Consider the following 12,308-nt stretch of genomic DNA (forward strand, 5'->3'; position numbering starts at 1 on the left):
AATTTTTTTTTACCAATTCCCCTTTACAGTAAAATTGTAGACACGGCACAATATATACTTCTGAATCTTTATTTTTACCAACATTAAAAAAAAAAATTCTCCGTTAAGGCAAAATTCTGAAACATTGGATTTTTTACAAAGCCTTGTGAATTTACCTTGTATCTGAACAAGTTAAATTTGTGCAAATATTGGTTTTCAAACGTAAAAATAACAAAGACATTGCTTACAAATATCAGCTCTATGTTTTCAAGTAAATACATTTTGGGTAGTGAATAAATTATAGTCTAAATAAGCTACACATGACGAATTGTAGGCAATTATAGTTATAATCAAATACATTTTTAAACAATCACGTGGTCCCTCTAGTCGCCGTTAGAGACAATCTGCTTGAAACAGTTTATCAACATATACGAATACATTGATTCGAATAAGCAGAGTTAATTTCCTATTTATGGCATGCCAGTTATGTGTCAGTTTTCGATATCAACATCACCTTATAAAAGAATAACATTTAAAGTACGCACAGACAAGTATTCATTCGTAATTATTGACAGGCATATTAACAAAATTGAATTACTGCAGTGAAATTGACTGCATCAGGTTACATCGTATTAACAAGAAGCTATTTTAAAAATACGCACCGCCTGCTTAACAGTGTATGTACAACAAACTATTGTAGTGTCATTCAAAACGAGTAGGCCATTTCATGCTTGCATCTGGGTCAAAATGTAGCAAATTCTAAACATTGCCAACAAATAATAGATCACGGAGTTTAGATCGCAACACAAACAATCGTCATCAGGTGGGACAACCACAGCAGCAAGAAGACAAAACTGCTGAAGTAGGCGCCTACTTCAGCGTCTTCTTCTTGCTGTGGTTGTCCCACCTGATGACGATTGCTTGTGTTGTGATCTAAACGCCGTGATCTGTTATGTTTCTACCCACGTGGTGACTTTACCGAAATAACTAGAGAGTGTGGATTCCTGCAGTCACAAAAGCTTCGAATCAAGATTGCCGACAAACTACACAACTGAGATGATGCATCAATCATCGCCCCCTACTGACAGGCTCTTGTCCACATGCAGGCCGGTGCAGGGCCACCACCTTGTACCAAACAGGGGCAGCTGCTACTTGGGGATGCTCTTCGAGCATCTCAGACGAGATACGAAACTCCGAGTTGCCGAGGCGATTAAGCAAGCACCATGTAAAAGCAATTATCATTAGAACATCGTGAATGCTTGGGAGCTTATTGGCTCTCGCTCCTGGTCAGAGATTGACCCAACCCACAGGTCCACAAAGACTGGCCGCTCGCTCTTACTCTGCAGGTTGAACCTAGAAATTGAGTGTTCAACTTCACATTCTTGTCATTAAAGGCCTGTGACAAAGGTGCATCTATTGTATCGACATCGTCTCTGGCTTACACATCTACCGGGTCTCCACTTGACTTTGTATTGTCTAGGAAGTCCACCCACACCTCCACTTCCACAAACTGCTGGGAGTTGCCTCGCTCTGCCTCACAGTCAGAATTCTCCTCCTGCTTCACGTTGCCTCCATCGATGTGAAGGTCCCATTTTGGAGTTGAATCTTCATCTTCACATTTCACCTTCACTTCTTCACATTTCACCATCACTTCTTCACATTTCACCTTCACTTCTTCGCTCTTCACCATCACTTCTTCCCTCTTCACCATCACCTCTTCATATTTCACCTCGATACCTTTAAAAGTGTCCAAGCTGGGATTTTCTTCCGGTTCTTGTTTAATGAGGGATGGGCTCATGGTGGCACTTTGACTTTCACAAGCTGATTTCAGACTCCACTCCTTGCAGATCTTCTGATGCTTCTGTGTTCTCTGGTGTACTTGAAGATTTGATGAATCTCCAAACGCCTTCCCACACACACTGCACTTGAAGGGTTTCTCTCCCGTGTGTGTTCTATGGTGTACTATAAGAAGAGATGAACGTGCAAATGCCTTCACGCACACACTGCACTTGAAGGGTTTCTCTCCTGTGTGTGTCCTCTGGTGTATTACAAGAGCAGATGAATATGCAAACGCCTTTCCACACACACTGCACTTGAAGGGTTTCTCTCCTGTGTGTGTTCTCTGGTGTGCTACAAGAGTACATGAATGTGCAAACGCCTTCATACACACACTGCACTTGAAGGGTTTCTCTCCCGTGTGTGTTCTCTGGTGTGTTACAAGAGCAGATGACCGTGAAAATGCCTTCCCACACACACTGCACTTGAAGGGTTTCTCTCCCGTGTGTGTTCTCTGGTGTGCTACAAGAGTAGATGAATCTGCAAACGCCTTCCCACACACACTGCACTTGAAGGGTTTCTCTCCTGTGTGAGTTCTCTGGTGCCGTGTCAAATCTCCAGTCCGATTCGTGCTGTATGCACACCGGTCGCATTGTTGCCTTGTCGTACCGAGCTGCGCTGAGTGCATTTGCTCCATCAGACCAATTCTGCAGAGGAAGCGTCAGAGGAAGCGTCAGCTGCAGACAGAAAAAAATAATATCCACACCATCTACACGTCAGTATCGATGCACAGAGGAAAGCATATATACACAGTAACACGTGTGTCTATACTTATTCATATATTCATGATATAGTGGAAAAGTGTCCCAAATTCATCACACGGGCTGTTATGGCACACAATGAGAGGGCAAATGGTTATAAACATGCCTGGAAGCCCTCGTATCTTCAAAATGAATGTTCACCAAAAGCTCCGAGCACACAATTTCAGCTGTCTGGCTACAAAAGGAATATTTATGAGAGCTAAATTCAGCTGACATAGCAAAGGGTGTTGAAAACAATACTATTTGTGTTAGGCAGAAATGCATAAATTAACGTTCAATCGCAACTTAGAGGTGTGAATCCAGGCTCAGATGTCCTTGAATGCTGGGATGAACAGTTCCGACTTCAGCTGCATGTGCGTGCTGTGTTCACCTCCTGTTTCCATTCTTACAAAGAGTTCCAGAGGAAAACAAAAATAAACTATTGTTTTGATATAACCTCCGTGTTCAATAGAGTTGATAGACTTTACTGCAAACACAAACTTGACACTGTCACACACTGGCGGTGGCGTGTCCAGAATCATGCCTGGCCACCTTCATCTGCTCAGCATTAATGCTTCCTCACTACACCAAGTAATTAATCGAGGATCAACGAACATAGCCGAGGCTAACTGGAGTTTGCGTGTCTCTCTCCGTGGTGAGATGTTAACTACCTCACCTGGTGTACAGGAAGTCGTGGGTTCGATCCCGACCGTGACGCCTGCTGTATATTTGGAGTTTGCGCGTCTCTCCGTATAGCGTCTTTGACCGATAGACATTGACACACGTATTCTTGTTTCTTTCAGTAAAGTTACGTAGACAGAAAATAACCATAACTGATAATACAATTACATTAAATAAAGACCACTTGTGTTGCGATCAAAACGACGTCAGTTTTTTTAGCTTTATTTACAATTTTTTTAAATTATTTTTATTATGTTATTTTAATTTAATTTTATATCTACGTGACTTTACCGAAAAAACCAAGAATATTAATTCCTGCAGTCACCAAAGTTTTAAGTCAAAACATTCACACACGTTGACAAAGCCTCACCTTGTGTTGTTGTGGGCAGGTCGCTTCTGATAACAAGAGCGGTATAGCAGCTCAAGCGGGCTTGGCCTGCTAACAAAAGAAAATAAAAACTGCGTGAATGTTTACAATAAAACAAAGTTACAAAGTGGCGAGCCGGGTGAAGACAAATTAAACTTAAGCGAGATAATTAAAGTGAATGCAATCAGGCGAGGGCAGGAGGCAAGGCCCCACGTGGCTAGGCCCCGCGTTGTAAAGTTCCAACCTGGACATCGATTCCCATGCTCGCTGCTACTCAACTGACATCCCTACGAGAGAGCGAGGCTCTATCTTGGTAAACAACAACAACCACCACAACCACCACCACAACAATCACAATCGCAATGAGAATTTCTCACATCAGATTTCAGTGCAGGAAGCGATAGCTTCCTGTTTCCTCGTGACGTCATGCGGCAGCAGGTGACATGACGTCACTTCAGGGGAACGAGACACGCTCCTCCCACAATGAGCTGCTCCGTAAATAAGAAAATTAGATTTCGATTTAAAGCTTTCGTGACTGCAATGATTCATCTTCTTTGGTTCTTTCGGTAAAGTCACGTAGAATGATAATAAAATAATAAATTGATAAAATAAAATAACACAATAATATTCTCACGACGTTTCGGCCACAACACAAGCGGCCTTCATCAGGTGAAGGGGGCGAGACTGTCTGGTAGGACAGCGCTGGAGTGAAAGAGCCACGTTCAGATACGGCCTTTAAGCTGTGTGAGAGGAACAAAGCGCCTTGACAAAGGAATTAGCATATAATTTAGCATTGAAATGGCTGAATGATTAGCTTGTGACTGGTCACAGAAATAGCTATGTTAAAAGTTAAAGCATACACACCCGCAGAGGCACCCATTGTTAAAGGGATTAGCATAGAATTTAGCATTGAAATAGCTAAGTTAAGGCATACACATCTTGACAATGGAATTAGCATAGAATTTAGCATTGAGATAGGTGAGTGATTAGCTTGTACCTGCTGCAGAAATAGAGCTTGTACCTGCTGTAGAAATAGCTACGTTAAAGTCAGAGCATACAGATTCACCGAGGCCCTTAGTACAAATCAAACAGGATAATTTAGCATTGAAATAACTAGGCGAATCCAGCATTGAAACAACTGAGTGATTAGCTAGTGACTGGTCACAGAAATGACTACACATCTGAGCTATTCACAGTACTATATAGTGAACCAATAAAAACTAAAATATAAATTACCTTCATGTTATCAATAAACTCTATATTCTCCAATCAGCTAAGCTACCAACAATAAGTCGTTATATATCACAATGCTATATGGCGAAAAAATGGGTGGATTCTTACCCTCAAATTTCAGCACCACGGATAGCTACGGGCCCCGTTCAGACGGACGAGTTCGTCCATGGTCGGAACAGAGGAGGGGGAGAGAGACAGCTGCGAGGCCCTAGTATGCTCCATATTGTAAAACTATACCATTAACCATGGTGTGAGAGGTATTAAGAGGCAATGCTGGCGAAAGAGCTGCGGTCTGAAGGTCATCGTAAAAATACAATTAATTAAGAACAGAAATGATTTAAAACATCTTTCCAGTGGTTACTAAGCCTGAATCCATCTTCTCGGTTGAAATTGTCTCTGTGCTTGTATATGTGATGGTCTGAAATCCGTTTTAGCCAAAGGTCTAAACTTTGCTGTCACACCGAGACACTTACCGGTTAATGATATCATTGCCCATGTCGACGTTGCACTCAAGGGCTTGAGTCACATCTCTGCAGACGTAGCAAGATCTGAAATCGCTGCAACCCTCAAAAACGCTAAGTTGCCACCCAGCAACATCAGCAAAGACGAACGTTTTGAATTATCTCAATTAAAAAATAGGGATGATATTGTCGTCCTCTCAGCCGACAAAGGCAATGCCACTGTCATCATGGACAAAACAGAATATAACAACAAAATTCAAGAACTACTCAACGATGGCAGCTACACAAAAATAAAAAGAGATCCCACCAACAGCCTGGTCACCAAAACGAGCAAAATAATTTCCGATTCAACAGCATTAATTGATGAGATCAAACAGTTCTCGTTGAAGCCCTCTGCTGCCAGACCACCAAGATTATATGGCCTTCCAAAGATACACAAAGAAGATACACCCCTTCGTCCCATCGTCTCTACTATCAGCTCCCCCACCTACAAACTGGCACGTTTTCTTGCTGATATACTGCGACCTTTCACTGGAAAAACCACCTCTGCGGTACTAAATTCTACTCACCTGGTATCGACAATCAAAGGCATTTCCCTGTCCCCAAACGACCTGCTTGTCAGTTTTGATGTGGTGTCCTTGTTCACCAAAGTCCCGGTACCTGACACCATCGCTATCATTGAAGACCTGGTTCATCAAGGACTGCATACTGATGTACCCCCCCTGGTGAGACATTGCTTAACCAACACTTACTTCACCTGGAATGGAACTTTCTACAAACAAACTGAGGGCACCCCAATGGGCTCCCCCCTATCTCCGGTTGTAGCCAACGTATTCATGGAAAAATTTGAAACTGACGCCATCCAGACTGCCACTCTACGCCCGACCTTATGGAAGAGGTACGTTGATGACACCTTTGTCATCTGGCCACATGGCCAGCCTGCTCTAGACCAATTCCACGACCACATCAATTCCATACACCCAGCCATCAGATTTACCATGGAGGTCGAAAAAGATGGCAAACTACCCTTTTTGGATGTCTTAATTAAAAGAAGACATGATGGTTCAATGAGCCACTCTGTCTACAGGAAAGCTACCCATACAGATGCTTACTTGAAACCGGATTCCCACCACCATCCATCCCAGAAAAACTCCCTCATCAAGACTCTATACCATAGAGCCCAATGCATTTCCGACCAGGAACACATTACCAGTGAACTCAAGCACGTACACCAGGCTCTCAGGGCTAATGGCTACTCCGACTACACAATCCGCAAAGCCATCACTCCAGTCATGAAGAAGGATCCTCTTGTGGAGCCACTCAAAACCATCACCTTACCCTACATTGCAGGGGTCACTAAAAAGATCTCCAAAATCCTGAACAAACACAAGATCCAGGTCCGATTCAACACAGTACATAAAATCCGTGATTTAATTCCATCTGTAAAAGATGCTGTTCCAGACATACAGTACCCGGGCGTTTACAAACTAAAGTGCCTCTGTGGTAGTAGCTACATTGGAGAAACCAAAAGACATATCTCGGACCGCATCCGCGAACACAAAGCAGACTTGAAACACGGTAGGACGAACTCCTCTGCCGTGGCAGATCACTGTTATAATTCAGTGGGCTCACATGACATTGACTTCTCCAAGACGGAGGTTCTTTGCAAACCAACCGGCTACCATGAGAGATTCGTTCATGAGGCCATTCACATATACAAGCACAGAGACAATTTCAACCGAGAAGATGGATTCAGGCTTAGTAACCACTGGAAAGATGTTTTAAATCATTTCTGTTCTTAATTAATTGTATTTTTACGATGACCTTCAGACCGCAGCTCTTTCGCCAGCATTGCCTCTTAATACCTCTCACACCACGGTTAATGGTATAGTTTTACAATATGGAGCATACTAGGGCCTCGCAGCTGTCTCTCTCCCCCTCCTCTGTTCCGACCATGGACGAACTCGTCCGTCTGAACGGGGCCCGTAGCTATCCGTGGTGCTGAAATTTGAGGGTAAGAATCCACCCATTTTTTCGCCATATAGCATTGTGATATATAACGACTTATTGTTGGTAGCTTAGCTGATTGGAGAATATAGAGTTTATTGATAACATGAAGGTAATTTATATTTTAGTTTTTATTGGTTCACTATATAGTACTGTGAATAGCTCAGATGTGTAGTCATTTCTGTGACCAGTCACTAGCTAATCACTCAGTTGTTTCAATGCTGGATTCGCCTAGTTATTTCAATGCTAAATTATCCTGTTTGATTTGTACTAAGGGCCTCGGTGAATCTGTATGCTCTGACTTTAACGTAGCTATTTCTACAGCAGGTACAAGCTCTATTTCTGCAGCAGGTACAAGCTAATCACTCACCTATCTCAATGCTAAATTCTATGCTAATTCCATTGTCAAGATGTGTATGCCTTAACTTAGCTATTTCAATGCTAAATTCTATGCTAATCCCTTTAACAATGGGTGCCTCTGCGGGTGTGTATGCTTTAACTTTTAACATAGCTATTTCTGTGACCAGTCACAAGCTAATCATTCAGCCATTTCAATGCTAAATTATATGCTAATTCCTTTGTCAAGGCGCTTTGTTCCTCTCACACAGCTTAAAGGCCGTATCTGAACGTGGCTCTTTCACTCCAGCGCTGTCCTACCAGACAGTCTCGCCCCCTTCACCTGATGAAGGCCGCTTGTGTTGTGGCCGAAACGTCGTGAGAATATTATTGTGTTATTTTATTTTATCAATTTATTATTTTATTATCATTCTACGTGACTTTACCGAAAGAACCAAAGAAGATGAATCATTGCAGTCACGAAAGCTTTAAATCGAAATTTAACCGCCTCTTCGGGGAGGGATTCCACACATCCTTTAGATCATTCAACAGACTTCGGGATAAGAAGGCTCAACTAATCGAGTCTCTCACCTTTCTGAAGAGATGCCGCGACTCTAAGGTAATACCAACCGCATTTACACTAACCTCTGCTGTTGCAACTTCTCTCAATGCAAAACGAATTCTAGCTAGAACTAGCTTCGCTCTTATCTCGGAAAAAATCAGACTTACACGCACCGAACTCGATCAGTTAGACAAGACACTCTACAAATCACACTTAAAATTGACAGCAACAATGTCTACATCGGATTGGGAACATGTAGACAATATGACTACCTCTTCGGCTGCCACTATGTCGAACAAATGTAGGGACAATTTGATTTCCAAATTCAATCACCTCTCCAGCAAAAAATCGGATCCACACACCGAAAAGATAGACGTCAACAAAGTCGTAATTAATCGCAGTAACAGTTCCATTTCTGATGGTCTGAAATCCGTTTTAGCTAAAGGTCTAAACTTTGCTGTCACACCGAAACACTTACCGGTTAATGATATCATTGCCCATGTCGACGTTGCACTCAAGGGCTTGAGTCACATCTCTGCAGACGTAGCAAGATCTGAAATCGCTGCAACCCTCAAAAACGCTAAGTTGCCACCCAGCAACATCAGCAAAGACGAACGTTTTGAATTATCTCAATTAAAAAATAGGGACCAAAACGAGCAAAATAATTTCCGATTCAACAGCATTAATTGATGAGATCAAACAGTTCTCGTTGAAGCCCTCTGCTGCCAGACCACCAAGATTATATGGCCTTCCAAAGATACACAAAGAAGATACACCCCTTCGTCCCATCGTCTCTACTATCAGCTCCCCCACCTACAAACTGGCACGTTTTCTTGCTGATATACTGCGACCTTTCACTGGAAAAACCACCTCTGCGGTACTAAATTCTACTCACCTGGTATCGACAATCAAAGGCATTTCCCTGTCCCCAAACGACCTGCTTGTCAGTTTTGATGTGGTGTCCTTGTTCACCAAAGTCCCGGTACCTGACACCATCGCTATCATTGAAGACCTGGTTCATCAAGGACTGCATACTGATGTACCCCCCCTGGTGAGACATTGCTTAACCAACACTTACTTCACCTGGAATGGAACTTTCTACAAACAAACTGAGGGCACCCCAATGGGCTCCCCCCTATCTCCGGTTGTAGCCAACGTATTCATGGAAAAATTTGAAACTGACGCCATCCAGACTGCCACTCTACGCCCGACCTTATGGAAGAGGTACGTTGATGACACCTTTGTCATCTGGCCACATGGCCAGCCTGCTCTAGACCAATTCCACGACCACATCAATTCCATACACCCAGCCATCAGATTTACCATGGAGGTCGAAAAAGATGGCAAACTACCCTTTTTGGATGTCTTAATTAAAAGAAGACATGATGGTTCAATGAGCCACTCTGTCTACAGGAAAGCTACCCATACAGATGCTTACTTGAAACCGGATTCCCACCACCATCCATCCCAGAAAAACTCCCTCATCAAGACTCTATACCATAGAGCCCAATGCATTTCCGACCAGGAACACATTACCAGTGAACTCAAGCACGTACACCAGGCTCTCAGGGCTAATGGCTACTCCGACTACACAATCCGCAAAGCCATCACTCCAGTCATGAAGAAGGATCCTCTTGTGGAGCCACTCAAAACCATCACCTTACCCTACATTGCAGGGGTCACTAAAAAGATCTCCAAAATCCTGAACAAACACAAGATCCAGGTCCGATTCAACACAGTACATAAAATCCGTGATTTAATTCCATCTGTAAAAGATGCTGTTCCAGACATACAGTACCCGGGCGTTTACAAACTAAAGTGCCTCTGTGGTAGTAGCTACATTGGAGAAACCAAAAGACATATCTCGGACCGCATCCGCGAACACAAAGCAGACTTGAAACACGGTAGGACGAACTCCTCTGCCGTGGCAGATCACTGTTATAATTCAGTGGGCTCACATGACATTGACTTCTCCAAGACGGAGGTTCTTTGCAAACCAACCGGCTACCATGAGAGATTCGTTCATGAGGCCATTCACATATACAAGCACAGAGACAATTTCAACCGAGAAGATGGATTCAGGCTTAGTAACCACTGGAAAGATATTTTAAATCATTTCTGTTCTTAATTAATTGTATTTTTACGATGACCTTCAGACCGCAGCTCTTTCGCCAGCATTGCCTCTTAATACCTCTCACACCACGGTTAATGGTATAGTTTTACAATATGGAGCATACTAGGGCCTCGCAGCTGTCTCTCTCCCCCTCCTCTGTTCCGACCATGGACGAACTCGTCCGTCTGAACGGGGCCCGTAGCTATCTGTGGTGCTGAAATTTGAGGGTAAGAATCCACCCATTTTTTCGCCATATAGCATTGTGATATATAACGACTTATTGTTGGTAGCTTAGCTGATTGGAGAATATAGAGTTTATTGATAACATGAAGGTAATTTATATTTTAGTTTTTATTGGTTCACTATATAGTACTGTGAATAGCTCAGATGTGTAGTCATTTCTGTGACCAGTCACTAGCTAATCACTCAGTTGTTTCAATGCTGGATTCGCCTAGTTATTTCAATGCTAAATTATCCTGTTTGATTTGTACTAAGGGCCTCGGTGAATCTGTATGCTCTGACTTTAACGTAGCTATTTCTACAGCAGGTACAAGCTCTATTTCTGCAGCAGGTACAAGCTAATCACTCACCTATCTCAATGCTAAATTCTATGCTAATTCCATTGTCAAGATGTGTATGCCTTAACTTAGCTATTTCAATGCTAAATTCTATGCTAATCCCTTTAACAATGGGTGCCTCTGCGGGTGTGTATGCTTTAACTTTTAACATAGCTATTTCTGTGACCAGTCACAAGCTAATCATTCAGCCATTTCAATGCTAAATTATATGCTAATTCCTTTGTCAAGGCGCTTTGTTCCTCTCACACAGCTTAAAGGCCGTATCTGAACGTGGCTCTTTCACTCCAGCGCTGTCCTACCAGACAGTCTCGCCCCCTTCACCTGATGAAGGCCGCTTGTGTTGTGGCCGAAACGTCGTGAGAATATTATTGTGTTATTTTATTTTATCAATTTATTATTTTATTATCATTCTACGTGACTTTACCGAAAGAACCAAAGAAGAAGAAAATTAGAGTATGATTAAATTATGTGAATGTCACATGCGATATATCGTAGGTGCTGAACCCATCGCAATAAACCCGCGACGGCTTTAACGGATACATTATGTTAATGAGCCGCCAGTGACTGGGCGTAGCTTTGCCCAAATAAGGATTGGCACTGGAACGATATCGGCAGTGACGCAGGCGGAGGTGACGTCACGCTCAAGAGCGCAGTGGACGGGTGAGGGATGAATACCTTGGTGACATGACGTCACTATCGAGGTACACCTCCCCCTGGCGTTTCACGCCAATGAAGAAATGCTGAGAGATGACGTCACAGAGCGGGATTGGAGTTTAAGTTGATTTAGATTCATTTTCCATTGCTCCCTCCCTTGGGTGCGTGGGCTCAGCTACAACAACAACGTGGACATTATTGTGTATACAGTGTGTGTGTACACTGTGTGTGTGTACACTGTGTGTGTGTATATACTGTGTGTACAATGTGTGTGTGTGTACACTGTGTGTGTACACTGTGTGTGTATACTGTGTGTGTGTATACACTGTGTGTATACACTGTGTATGTGTACACAATGTGTGTGTGTGTACACTGTGTGTGTGTACACTGTGTGTGTGTACACTGTGTGTGTACACTGTACACTGTGTGTTTACACACTGTGTGTGTACACTGTGTGTGTACACTGTGCGTGTGTACACTGTCTATGTGTGTACACTGTGTGTATACACTGTGTATACTGTGTGTGTGTACACTCTGTGTGTGTACACTATTGTGTGTACACTGTGTGTACACTGTGTGTGTACACTGTGTGTGTGTGTACACTCTGTGTGTGTACACAATGTGTGTGTACACAATGTGTGTGTGTGTACACTGTGTGTGTGTGTACACTGTGTGTATACACTGTGTGTGTGTACACTGTGTGTGTGTGTACACTGTGTGTGTACACTGTGTTTGTTTACACTGTGTATATACACTGTGTG

Source organism: Petromyzon marinus, unplaced genomic scaffold (genome assembly GCF_048934315.1).
Source record: "Petromyzon marinus isolate PM22_M1 ecotype Great Lakes invasive population unplaced genomic scaffold, UKy_Petmar_22M1.pri1.0 PM_G_Scaffold_21, whole genome shotgun sequence".
Classification (NCBI taxonomy): domain Eukaryota; kingdom Metazoa; phylum Chordata; class Hyperoartia; order Petromyzontiformes; family Petromyzontidae; genus Petromyzon; species Petromyzon marinus.